The sequence below is a fragment of the Alligator sinensis genome, unplaced genomic scaffold (genome assembly GCF_000455745.1).
Source record: "Alligator sinensis unplaced genomic scaffold, ASM45574v1 scaffold282_2, whole genome shotgun sequence".
Classification (NCBI taxonomy): domain Eukaryota; kingdom Metazoa; phylum Chordata; order Crocodylia; family Alligatoridae; genus Alligator; species Alligator sinensis.
In genome coordinates, this window is record NW_005841879.1 from 1,910,365 (window position 1) to 1,924,263 (window position 13,899).

At 37.8% G+C, this 13,899-nt stretch overlaps 1 protein-coding gene across 1 annotated transcript in view; it reads left to right on the forward strand.

Annotated features, from left to right (window-relative positions):
• Nucleotides 1-13,899, forward strand: part of PRKCA (protein kinase C alpha) — a 302,661-nt gene that overhangs the window by 109,112 nt on the left and 179,650 nt on the right. The window lies entirely within an intron of this gene.

Genomic DNA, 13,899 nt, shown 5'->3' on the forward strand with positions numbered 1-13,899 from the left:
TAGGGAAATTTAACGAATGCTGAAAGCAACACTAACACTTTTTTGCAGGTTCAGTAGCATGGACTTGTAGGGATAAGCCGTAAGGACACTGACTTGAAGAAAATGTTTGGGATTTTTCTTATTTTCTCATTTGTGTGTGCGCGCTCCCACGTGTAAAATTGACATCTAGTATAATTTTGCATTCCAAAATAAAAGGAGAGGAAATTACAAAGTATAAAAAGACAGATTATTGAGGAATGCAATCAACAGAATATTTAGCAAAAATTAATTGGACTCTTTGAGTTAAATATCAGAAGCCTGCACAGTTTATTAATCAGCAGAAATGAAAGGTGAAATTACAATTAAACATATTAATGAGTTTACATCTGGCCTCTTAATTCCAAAATACAGTCTCATCACTCTCAAATGTATAAACCTAGATTTATATTTTTGCTTCCGTGGGACAGTGGAAATTTCGGGATTCCTTGGGACTTTGTTTGAAAGTCTTGTGTTAGACAACTGAAAAGTCTGTCTTCAATATGATGTCATGAAGAAACTGGATTTAAAACAGTTGCCATTTTTAGTACCCAAGTTACTTATCTTTGTTTTTCTAGAAGCAGAATAATAAAAAGCCACCTCCGCTGTGATATGTTTACATGAAAGATTTAGATGGCAGAGAAGATGATGGTGAAGATGAATTTTACTCCATGCTTTAGCAGTTCATAGTGATTAAAAGTGTCACAGTAAATGATTAGAGTAATATTTGACTTGTGAATTGTGCCAGCTGATTGCTAAATATTGCAAGAGAGGTTGTTAACTGGATAGTTGGATCCGCACTTTTGGGAAATAATCTGTGTAACGAGAAACTAAATTTAAATCTGTTCTTTTTATCAGCCTTATGAGTGAATTTCTAACTAACAAACAGTGAAGAATAGTAAAGAATCAATTTAAAAACCCTGTTAAAGTTGAAACTTTTAGAAAATAAATTAATTAGGCAACATTAAAAGCCATTTCTTCATGGCTTATGAGTTGGTCTGCAACAGGGCCTAAACTGATTTCGTCATTATTTTATCAACTAGTAGAAATTTTAAAAGATTTATTCTGAAGTGCCCCTTCTTTAACAACTTGTTTGTGACTTGACCTACTGCAAACTGTCATTGTATTTCAAAATGCTGCTTGTGTTTTATATATATAAAAATACGTGTGTGTGTGTGTGTGTGTGTGTGTGTGTATAAAAAAATACATGTATACATGATGCATGTTTCAGATGTATGTAAAACATCAGCTCATTATTTAACACCTATTTCAGCTTTTGTGTAGTGGACATCAGTGAGCTCTTATCATACAGGACATACTTTAGGGGCATGTGAGATACTAAAAGTAAACAGATGCACAGATTTTGCAGGTGGTCCTAAATACAGTTGTGTTAGCAGAAGACTATACACATTTCCTTGTCTAAGGTTCCTCATCCCTTTTGAATATTCATTGAATGCTGGTCAGAGTCCCCGGAGGAATTCAGAATCCCGACCCTGACATATGGCTTCTCCTCCAAATTATAGTCTCCCTTCTCTGCAGCAAGTTTCCTTCCTCATTTGCTGTTCCAGCCAGTGCTACAAAAGCATGTCCCTCTGCACTTCCCAGATGTCCTATGTTTGTGCATCCCCTACCCAAACTCTCGCCCACTCAATTTTGAAGAACTTTTAGCAATCCATATTTACCTTGCTCTTCCTCTGGGGAAATTCCACAACTTTAGACTCTAGTTACTTGTAGAGAAGTTAAAGAAAAAGGTTTTTCTTCAAGACTTCAACCACCTCATCACTCTTTTTAAGCCCCATCTACTCATTAGTTACTAGCCCTTGAATGACTTCCTTTCCAGTACAGACAGGTAGGTGTTCTTCTTCTGCTCTTTTCCACTAGTCATGAAATCAAACTGGAATTCATAAGTGTTATGTGGACAGGTTCTTCCAATTTTTGCAGTATTTAAAGGAGAATATTTGTTTCTAATTTGCAGTGGATCAGAATAATATTGTCTTTTCCCATGTTTCAGAAAACATTCAGTAACTGAGCTGTGGAGGCTTATAATATTTGTTTTTTTATACAACATATAGTATAATTCTATAAATATAGTACTTGGTGCATTTGTTTTAAATTCTGTATATATAGGATACTTCATAAATCACAATTATTGAAATAAAGTGAAAGTGTAATTTGCTAAGTATTGTATTTGCTTTTTTGTTTGGTTATTTGCACAATTCACTAAGCTACTCTAGGTCTTCCTGTTATTAGTCAGCTAATAATATTTTATTGTAATTTATTGCAATAAAATTTTACTGTAATCTTGTATGTAATTCAAGCAAAACCCAGGGCACCCTTAGGGAAAACCAGGAGCAGTGGCCACAAACTCCTGGAAGATTGTTTCAGGCTCAATATTAGGAAAAACTTCTTCACAGTCAGGGTGTCCAGACTGTGCAATAAGCTCCCTCCAGAGGTGGTGCAATCACCTACCCTGGAAATCTTCAAGAGGAGACTGGACGGTCACCTTGCTGGGGTCACCTGACCCCTAGTTATCTTTCCTGCCTGGCGCAGGGGGCTGGACCCGATGATCTTGGGAGGTCCCTCCCAGCCCCTAACATCTATGAATCTAAAACCAGTTTCAATAGTTTTATAGTTGCACAGCATTTTTAACCATGAACCATTGGTTCTTTATAAATTTATCCTCATATGAAATTTCATGTAAAATAAGAACTCTGTTGCACCTACTAAAATAATAAGCTGATCTTGCTTGTTCACATAGAAACCAACATTCCTTTAGAAATATAAATTTCACTGTACAGTGAAGTAATTTAACATCTGCTTATGGGAACAATACGTTCTAAGTTTCTTTGTTTGAATTGCACTGTTGTTTTTTTTTATATAACCAAATTCAGGCTCAAGATTGTAGGGAATTAGATCTTGCTGATGAAATGCACTGGAAAGCTTGTCTCATTAGATTTTAATGAGCTACTCATGCACATTTTTAATGTGCAAGATATGGGATTCATAAATAGTGGATAGACAAAGATGAGGAGGAGGATTATAAAATCTGATTTGGTGACAAACTTTGACAGTATCAAAGTTTAGGCTATTTTTTAAGAATTCACTCAAGAAATTATTAGCTTTTGTTTTAAAGAAATCATTTTATTTTTGTCTTAAAAAATGGAAACAAATTTCAGGTAGCAAGCTCTGTTACTGAAGTTGGGTGCCAAGTCATTTGTGTTATATGACTTGCATATTTTCATGCAAGGAGGTAAGCAATGGATGTCCCTAGAACCAGTGTAGAATTATTACCCCGCTGCAAATAAAAGATGCAGTATAGCTTTCTCCTAATGATAGGGTTATGGAAGCACAATGCGCTTTAGATTCTAAAGTGCCCCAAAATTAATATTTGACAAGCATATTTAAAAATGTGAAGTTGTTCATAAAGGGGGAGGGAATGTGATCTAGTAATTAGAACTCAGTCATGATTCCTGATAAACTGGGACCTTCCCCGAGGTATGAAATCCTATGCAATTTTCTAGCTTCTCTGTAGGGAAGTAGGTAACACACTAGCTTAGTGCCTGTGATTTTATCCCATCTTGTAATTTGTAGAATGTGTGCCCCAGTTTCTGACTTGGTTCTCAAATGCTCAAGACCTACCATGTTTTATGCCATGCACTCTGGCCCAGTTGACTAACATGGCTGTGCAAGTGTGCTAACTTTTACTCAGGTGATTGAACAGGTTCAACTCTGCAGTTCTCTAGACTGGATAACCTTTGTTGCTGGTAAAGCCATCTTTTTGGGATTAAAAATAATTTCCTCCTGTTGCTTCTTCTGCTTCTCTTTTTTCATATGTCACCTCCTTCCTAATTGTTCAGTTCCAGTACCTTGCCATTTAAAGGATTCAACTGCTCCGTCACCACCTATATTTCTAACCTCTGTTTCTTCCTACACTGTTTCCCTTGCCTATGATTTGTTTAATGCTTCCTCCTAATTTCTCAACTGCTTTATGCCCTGGACTTGGTCTCTCTCCTTGTAGCCCATCTGAAACACCCTTTAAGTCAGTTGTGTCCTAAATGCTGCATACTTTAAATAACTACCAGGTGACTCAAGTCTATTTTCTACTACCCGACTTAATTATTTTGGAGCTTAAGGACACCTGAAGGCAAAACTTTACACATAGAAGTGTGGATTAAGTGCCAGTTTTAATTTGTTAGCAAATAATTGACCATAGTTTATCAGGTTTTTGGGGTTGAAGAGACTGGGTAACATGCTGGATCTATTGAAGTAAATGACATACTCTTGTTGGCTTCAGCAGGCCTAGGATTTCACAAGAAGTTGAATGTGTCTCTGTTATAAAGTGTCATGAATATATACAAATAATAAATGTCTAATTTTGATTTTAGATGCTCATAAAATTGAAGGGAATAAAAGAATTAAATGTGTGGATTTATTAGCGTTCACTTTTGCGAATTAGAGGTTAATAAAGAGTATATGCTGTATTTAGTCAAGCTCAGAAGTGATAGTTTAATAGTAAGGTTCTTGGCTAGGGATCATAAAAGAAGTTTTTTTGTATTAATGGTGAATGATTTATTTATCTAGGATACAGCTGTATGTGTGGTTATTCAACTGTGCATTCTTTAATGGGTAGTCCTTACTTGTGTATTTTCCCCCAACGTGCAGCATTGAAAATCAGTGTGTGTGAAGCCATTTAACTTTATGAAGCCTCTCTTAATTGTGGTAGAATCTATTTTTGGCAAGTTGTTAATCATTTTAATATAGCAGGTTGCATTTCGTGATTTGATTTTTCAGTGAGTGGTTAAATACATCAGCCTTCTGCCTTATTTTAATTATTTAGGGTACTAAATAATCATCATCTGTGTTTATGTACCTAAGCAGCACAAAAACGCTTTCTCCATTACAAATAATACAGTAAATGAAGATGTTTAATAATCTTTTATATTCATGGGTACGAGTAAATGCAGAAGCTTTTAAACTGTTATGTTACAATTTACTAAAATGTTTGGTAGATTTTTTTTAATGTATCTACTTTATCATTTATCATTATCTTATTACTATCTGAATTAGTATAAGCAAGATTACCCTGGAATGCAACAAACTATTTCCTTACCATACTGTTTCCAGTGTACCATATGGTAGTCTTTGGTAAATAATTTTAATTACAAAAATAAATATATTAGTATTTGCATAATTGCCTAACATATTGTTTCGTTCAGGTGTCTGATTAGTATGTATATGTAATTCATCAAGTTTTGGTTTTTTTCCGTGCAATACCCTTTCAACATTACTTGCAAGGAAAGTATTATAGTGCCAATAATAGCACGACAGAACATTTTGTTCATTTTCGAAGGAGTTTATATTCACAGTGTTCTGTTCTGTACACATGCTCTCTCTCTAGAAGACAGTATTCTTTTGTCCACAACAGCGCTATGTTGCCTCAAACCTTACTTTGCAATACTAAGTATGTGAAGTTCTGTCTAAGGGACAGACTAAAAAATATTAGTCCTCCTTCAAACTCTGAAGTTTTATGTGTTTTGGATGAAGGAGGTTGGAGAACTTGTTCATGACGTCAGTGGACATTTGTGGAGTGGAAGGGAGACCTTTTCTCCATCTTGATTAAATCAAGCATTATGCTTTTGTAGCCATTATGCTCAGCATAACTGCTCAGTTTCATAAAAGTCATAAGAGAGGACCTAAAATATGGAGGGAACCGAGCACACTGGAACAACATCGTGAAATGTATTGGCAGGAAAGTGAGAAAAATCAAAAGAAAATTTCTTTGCTTATGTTTTTTATCTTGACCTATTCGTTAAATACTCCGTACCTCTATTTTTGTTAAACATTTTCAAAAATAGCAGTTGAAGGAACGAGGAAGAATTCAGGTGTCCGATTTAGCCAAAAAGGAGCAGATATGCCTTGCTTTGAAATACATTTTCTATGAAAATGCAGCGGTGTCTTTTCAATAACTACATCTGTTTTTGCCTGTATTACAAATGCTAGAAGACGAGCTGCATGATTCTGCCTCTCGTTTGAACAAAGATTGCAGAACTGCTAATATACTACCAAAGCCAAGGTTCCCTATAAATCAGCGGTTCTCCACCTTTTTCAGCTCAAGGCACTCCTCACTAGACTCAAGGCACCTCTCTGTAACTTTTGGGAATTGAATGTTTGTTTGAACTAATTAATGTATTATAGTGCTTACCTCCTTGCAGAGGGGCTGGGCAGTGGAGGTAGGGATCAGCCAGGGAGGGAGATGAGCCTGAGCCTGTGCTTATCTGCTTGTCTCTTCATACACACACCCTTCAGAGGATCTGGGAGAACCCCGGTTGAGAATCACCGCCATACATCTATGGCCTGGATCTCAAGGGCTTTCTCTTGATTTTGACAAAATGGAAATGTCTGCATCATGAGAGAGTAAATAATCATGTGGCATGCTTTGCATACTATCCTTATCTTATGATGCATTATTTCTTATATAGTAGCAGTACAATATTAAGCAATTGCTGGCAGACACACTCAGAATATGTACCCGTTTAATTACTCAGTAAATGGCTGTTACACTAATGGAGAACACCAGGATAAGAAAGCTTCAGTAATTGCGTATCAGTTAAAATGAAGATTAGCAGCCTGAAGAAATCCCATTTCTTTAACGTCCCAGAAAGGCTGTTAGAGCAAGAAATAATATACTTTGTGCCTATGGAGGTGTCTAGAACAAAAAGTAAAAAAACAAAACAAAACTCTTGAGACATTGATATATATATATATAGAGAGAGAGAGAGAGAATCATTATAGTATAGTAAAGTTAGAAATCTTTTCAGAAAGCCATGCTAGTATTAGAAAAAAAAAACCCATCTGATATTCCAGGATTTCTATCTGCTTGTCTATTTTTTTGAGAAATGCATGGACATTTTAAAAGCTCCTTTTTTGAGGACGCGTTCTTTTGCCATAGAGGGATTGGATTTCTTTTCATGCCACACCTGATGCTGACATGATAATCTTTCATGTTAGAAAGACTTCCCATTAGTTTCAGACTACTGGCAAGTAATCCCCAGACCATGCAACATTTGTGTGCTGCTTTTATTAAGTTCTGTCTCTAATCACACACCTCAGAAGGTCAGTGACATTTCTCAAATTTATTGGACAAACCACTTTTATATATTTTTCTTTGAAATTGGACTAAATGTCATCATATGTTTTACAGGGCATCGGAGAGAGAAGGAACTAGATGGTAGTTTCCCCAAATTTGACCTTGAGATGCTTAATAGATTTGATTTCTGAACTCAGTTTAAATCTGAGACTTCTCCTCCACATGTATTTGAACTGAGAAAAAAGTTCTTATAACATCTTGTGCAGCAAACTACCAGGTTATTTACAGTTCTGCCAGCTTCAGCTCAGCTGCCTTAATGTAGCCAGAGTTTCAAAATGAAATTACAACTCTGCAAAGGGAGAAGGAATGATGCTTGTGGGTGAAGTTGCTAAGAATATTAAGTGAGATTACAAATGATAACAGGAGGGGGATGAGAAATAAATTCAATCCATCCATCTTCCACTTCTCACATCAACATATTCTCCTCCTCCTAAATTTGTTCTCTGAACTGGACCATTAATATTAAATAGATTTATAAAAGTTAAAGCCAGGCTGGATGATTGGATCATGGACTGTTTGAATTTGAGACTATCAAAGGATTAAAATTCTTCTCTTTACAGAGTTGGAGAGAGCATTTTTGGTGCAGCTGGAATTATCATCACCCAGCAAGTCAGGATGTCAAATTGACTTTGATAAAAAGTAATCATAGAGGCTATTCATACAAGCTATACTTCTGTTTAAAAGCTCTAGGCAATTAGAGTCAATGATGAAGGGGTGTAACATCAGATCAGCATAGGAGACTGTAGATGGTACTATGAAATACAGGTAGCATATTATTAAGCTACCTTTTTTCTCTGAAAAACTTTAAAAAAATCTAGGGGCAGTCAAGCAGGCTTCTTATTAAATGCTGAGAGAGCCTTTAATAGATTTAGTTGGTGGGAAGATCTCTGCTGGATTGATATGCGATATTTGATTTAGGTCGGGCACATGTATTCTGGATTCTTTAATATTAAACCACTGTTTATTTTCTCTGTGTTCGGCTATTTCATATAGACATGATGTCTCTCTCTTCAGTGCTGTGCTCTTGCTGAAAGATAAATTACTAAGTGTAAAATGAAAAAACAATGCATAAACAGCTTAAGGAGTGTATATGCTGTAAATTTACTGTGTCATATTGGTGGACCCTCAATGTCACCATGTTGCTATATAGAGAATACCTTCTTGAACCAGAAAATAGTGGGACGATAGACAGGCAAATCAGTAGCAACTCTCACCTTGTTTTCTTAGTACCGTGAAAACGTGGCTATCCTGGGTCCAGTTAAGGGCTAGCCCACGGGGAGCATCACAGCATATTCAAAGGGGCTGCTGCATGATAGCAGTAAGTTTATGGAAGAAACATAGGCATTTAGGAGCCTAATTTTCATTGAAAGTCAGTAGAATTTAGGTACACAAGTTCCCAAATTCTGTTTCAAGTTACAAGTGCTCCTGGGTATTGTAGTTCTCTTTTCATGTGTTATAAGTGGGAGTAGTGTGTGTGGGGATACGTGTCAATTTTAAGAACTAGTGAAAATTAATCTTGACTATATATTGATTGTGTTAAACCTGAGATACTGAGCTGAATGTGTGTTTGTGAAGCAAAGTTGTCAAGGAAGACGTGAATAAATTTAGGATAATATGGAAGTACAAGTCTCTGTTAATTCAGATCTAATTTTTTATTCAAATGAAATATAAAATCTGTTTTAAAACAAAGCAGGATTAAAATCCAACTTTGAAAATGCATGTTGACGAGTGTGATTTTAGTCTTCTAGCTTTTAGAGTACAGCAAGCATGACTCACTTTATGCCTAAGCAGGTCACTTCATGGGTTACTAAAATAGACCATGAAAAATCAAAGTGGATTTGAACTAAGGGAGGAGAAGACAAAGCTATTTATAAGAGTCAGATGGCCACATCTCTTTCCTGTTATATATAAACAAGATTGCATAATTCAAATTATCTATATTTTACCTTTAACCTTTTTTTTAAAGCAGAATGAAAGAGTTATTTTGGATAATCTGAAAACAGTACTAGAAAAGTCTAATCTACTAGGATAAAACATAGACTCTTGCATATCAGTTGGTTATATTATTGACATACTGTACTTCTATAGTTATCCGTCCTCATAAAAAAAGTCAGTTATGGTCGCATGAGAATATGTGCATAAGATATGTTTTTAAAGTTACTGTTTAAATAAATTGCAGCCTAAAGACATCCTTGCTGTTCATTAATGACCCAGTTCAGTCAAATGATGAGAGCATAGGCAGTGCCTATCACTTCATTGAATAGATCCCTAGGGATATGGACAAACATAGATTTTAGACACTTTGAAAGGGGGAGGGGAAGTTACAGCTCGGGAACATGCAGTAGCTGTTTTCATCACACTGTTATATCTTCATGTGCATGATACAAGTGGGCTAAATCACCCTGACTCTGACCTTGAATGAAGAGGAGTTAAAGATGCCATGTTTTTGCTACACTTGATACACTGTAGGATTATATAAAAATAACAGTTGGTTCCTAACAGCTTGTATCCTTTGATATAGATTCAATTGTTATTTCGGTCTGTACGCCCTAAGATGCTAGGCAGTAATCGGTTCTCCAAGGTGAGGGACAAGTTATGCATAAACCGGTTTAAGTGATCAGAAAATGGTTTAAACCTGTAACAGAACAGAAGTTCAGTGCACGTGGGCTGGGGCATGGCCGTGCCCCCTGTTCTCTGCTTGAGCAGGGAATGAGGCGCCGAGGGGGGGCAACAAACTGGAAGAGACTGCCCCCCCTCCAGGCAAACCCCGGCTGACACACATACACTCCCCCGACCCATACGCAGATGCGCACACACTCCCCCCCCCATGTGCACGTGCATACACACACACCCACACCTCTCCACCAACATGCACACACTCCCCCCCACTCTCTCCTATACACACATCCTCTCCACATCCCCCCTGCCTCATAAATCACACACAGGCTGAGCATTCCCCACAGCCCAGCTACCTCTGCCTCCTTTCTGCCCAATGTTTCACCTGAAAGGAGAAAGTGAAGTGGGTTTGAGCAGCTCCCTGCCCCTTTCTCCGGGAGGTTTCCAGCCCAGGCTTTGCTGGCTGCCCCTGCAGGCAGGAGATCTGCGCACCCCTCTCCTCTCATCTTTGCCAGCCTCACACCTCCCGGAGTGGCTAGCAGAGGTCAGGGAGAAGGGGCAAAACAGAGGTGATGCAGGGGCAACATTTCATTTCAGTTTAAATGTTTATTTGTCATTATAAAATAGAACATATTTTAAAATGCTATTCAAAATATACAGATTCCCGCCCCAATCAAATTAGGATGTTTTGTCATTATTGCAATCTTTTCAGCAGTTTGTTTCCAAAATGCCTGCATAATTGATTTTTTTTAAATATATTTCAATAGAATCTAATGCTCTGATAAAATGTGGTTTAACTGAAATAGCTTCAATTATCCCTACAATGGATTTAAAGTAATATAGGCACCGTTTTTCAGATCTGCTGTCTTTTTCCTTAGTTTCTACTGCTTGAGTTCATTTTGTTTTATTTTCAGTTCTAATACTCTTTCACTTGAACCACAAATATTTCCCTGTGTCCTTAATTTCAGGTTTCCTTCTCTCCTCTTTCAAAAAACCCCCACAAAACCCACAAAAAACCCTCCCCCCGCTTGCCGATATACATCCTAGAGCAGAGCCTCGCATCCAGGGCCATTCTTCTCCAGGATTGGGCCCCTTAAACTCTGGGAGCAGCAGAGGTCCAATCCTGCAGTAAATCAGCCCTGGGTGACACTGTAAACACCAGTGAAGCAGATCAGCTGTAGCAGGACACATTGCAGCAGAGCTAATGCAGCTCCAAAGATAGTGTGTGCTTCTACCCCGAGTCTGGTTCCTTGGAGCGTCTCTCCCTAACCTCCAACCGCCTTCACGTTAGGCAGGAGAGAGTCCTTGGTGCTTTGGACTTGTGATAATCCATGCTAAGGAGTCCCACTCCTAAAGACCTTTGAGAAGATTTCTGTCATACTGGTTAATTTTTGAGAGGCATTTAATTTTCACAAGAGCTCTCTTAAGTCTTTTTGTGAATTGTAACCTTTCTGATGAATAGCAGAAATAAAAAAAAAATGTTCAAGGTGCTACACTGATCTCTGTATAACGAGTAAGAGAGTCCCTCAGAGTTACCTTTTGCCAGGTAAGCACTAGCTATTGTTCTTCTTAGATTTCTAATTTATTTACTTTTGAGTTTTTCCAAAGGCTTAGCCTTTAAACATTATTTCACTTATAACCATCTGTAATTGTGTGTAACAAAAATAGTTAAAGGATAGAAACCAGTATTAGAAAATTTAGAAGGGGCTATTTGGAGGGAGCAGTTCTGTTTTGTAGAAGTACATAATATGGACAATGAATTGAGAATGATTAATTTCAATAGCAGTAAAATACGCAAATACAGATATATTTTTCTTGCTTCTGGAAATAGAACTTTTTTCTTGGAAATGGTGATGCAGTAAAAGCGTATGATAAAAATAGACTGGACTAAAAGTTGAAATTAAGGGACTGTACCTTCATGGAGACTGCTAAAAGTGCCTAAATTAGCATCAGGTCCCGAGGACCTAAAGAGCATCATTAACTACAATGGGCTTCTGAAAGCAATTTATCAGAAAAGTCAAAGCACTCTGTAGAACGCTCCGATGCAGAATATTGTAAGTGAAAATGTAATGATAAGTAATAAAACTGCTTGTTGAAACAAAGAAAAGGATATTTGTAGCCCAAAGATGGATCATTTCCCATCTTAATATAACTTCTTTCCAAATGAATCATGAGCCCTATGATACAGTAGGATATTCTTACAACAGTATTTCAGGGAGATTCTTTTACAATGTGTTTTTGTAGTAACACTTGATTTTTGTTTTTTGTTTTGCTTGTTTACAATATCATGTTAATTAGTGTAGACAAAGTTGGTTACTTACTACTAGATCCTATTAGTACTGGCTTCCTGGCAAAAAGACAAGTGGTGTAGCGATCTAAATTTCTGCAATAATATCCAGTTCACAGTTTCCATAATAACTGTGCAGCTGGGATTCATGGTTTATAGACAAACAAACCCTGAAATACTTAAGGTAACCAAAGCTATGGGTACCTATTTTATCAGTTTTAAGGAGCCTTTTATCTCTCGCCTCATTCTTTGCTGGTATGATGCTACTGTTGCTATAGAAACCGATCTGAGCGTAGCTTTATTATATAGAACAATGGTTTCTGACACAGATAACTCTCTTTCATGTCTTAGGACAGCAGGTAGCCTCCTCATGGACAGACTCACTCTGAATCTTCTGCCTACAAAGTTTTTCCATCAGCAGAATTTATCATTTGTTTTTGTGCCAGTTTATGAATCCAGATTTTTATAGTCATAATTCTATGAAGAGCGTAGTTTGCTCACGCAAACTCATGAGTTCAGGTTATCCATAATCTATTTGTAAAGACTGGAGAAAATGAATTAAGAAAGCATCCTAGGACTATTAATATTGCTGTAATGTTTCAGTGGAATAGCTTTTTAACCTACACATTATATAGGTACAAAAACTGTGATTATGGTCATTGCTAAAATTTGCTTGAGTATAAACTATGGAAAATACTTTGTTTCACAATGTACCAGACAGTGGACCCTTTAAAGTCACTGGGCTATTCCAGCATAGATCTCACATTATCTGTAGTATCTTTTACAGAAGCCTCAAACCATTTTTATTACCTTGGCTCTTCTGAGTCCATGGACTCCACTTGCTTCCTATTTTTCTGGAGTGTATATCTGGGGATCATACGCTTTTCAGGATGTACAGCTAAATCACTTAATGATTGTTGGAGAAGGGAGGAAGTGGTAAAACTAAAACATGTACCGTGGCAAAAAATCTCAGTTTTATTCTCATTTATGCAAGTGCTGTGCAAAATAGACGCAATGCTTTGTACAAATGTAAAAGGATGATAGCTGGTATCTTGCCTATTAGAATCAATCTACTTTTGTTTTCTTTATCTTTTCTAGTCCTAGCTACAGTGCAGGGAGCAGCTTGCTTCCTCTTACAAAATAATCTGTTTCAAATAGAAGCTATTCTCTGTAGTCGACTCCGTCTTTTTTTTTTTTCCAAATAGAAAAAAAAAAGATAGGCATCCTCTAGGTTTCTCCTTTCAAACCTGCTGTGGAAAAGGAGACCCAAAGAACTAAAAATAAAACTGATGCAATAGCAACAAAGGGACTTGTAAAGACTATCCGTGTGAAACGGAGGGACACCAATGCATTCTTTCCCTTCACTAACAGTCTGAAGCTTGGTTTGGCCAACCTACTCAACACAGGTTTTAGAGCAGGGGCAGACACAATCCAGCCCCTGGGCCAGATCTGACCCACCAGGCACTTTCATCCGGCCCGTGGCACCCACAAACAAATTGTACCCCGCCCAGCCCTTCCGCCTACAAAGGTGGGAGTAAGATGCCCACGTGTACACCCCTCCAACATAGCCTATTGTGCCTCACTCCCACCCTCGTGGACAGAAGGGCCCTGCCTGGCCAGCAGGCAACTTCTGGGCAGGGCTGTTGCTGCCAGTCCTGCAGCCTCTGGGGACCTGCTCAGCCTCTCTCATGTCCTGCTCACCCTGGGAAGTGGTGGGGTAAAGCTGCAGCTGGGTGGGAGCATGGGGATGGGGATGGCGCTGGCGGCAGTGCGGTGCCAGCAGCATGGATCTTGGGTGGCCAGCATGTCGGTGTGAGGGAGGTTGGGTGGGGGG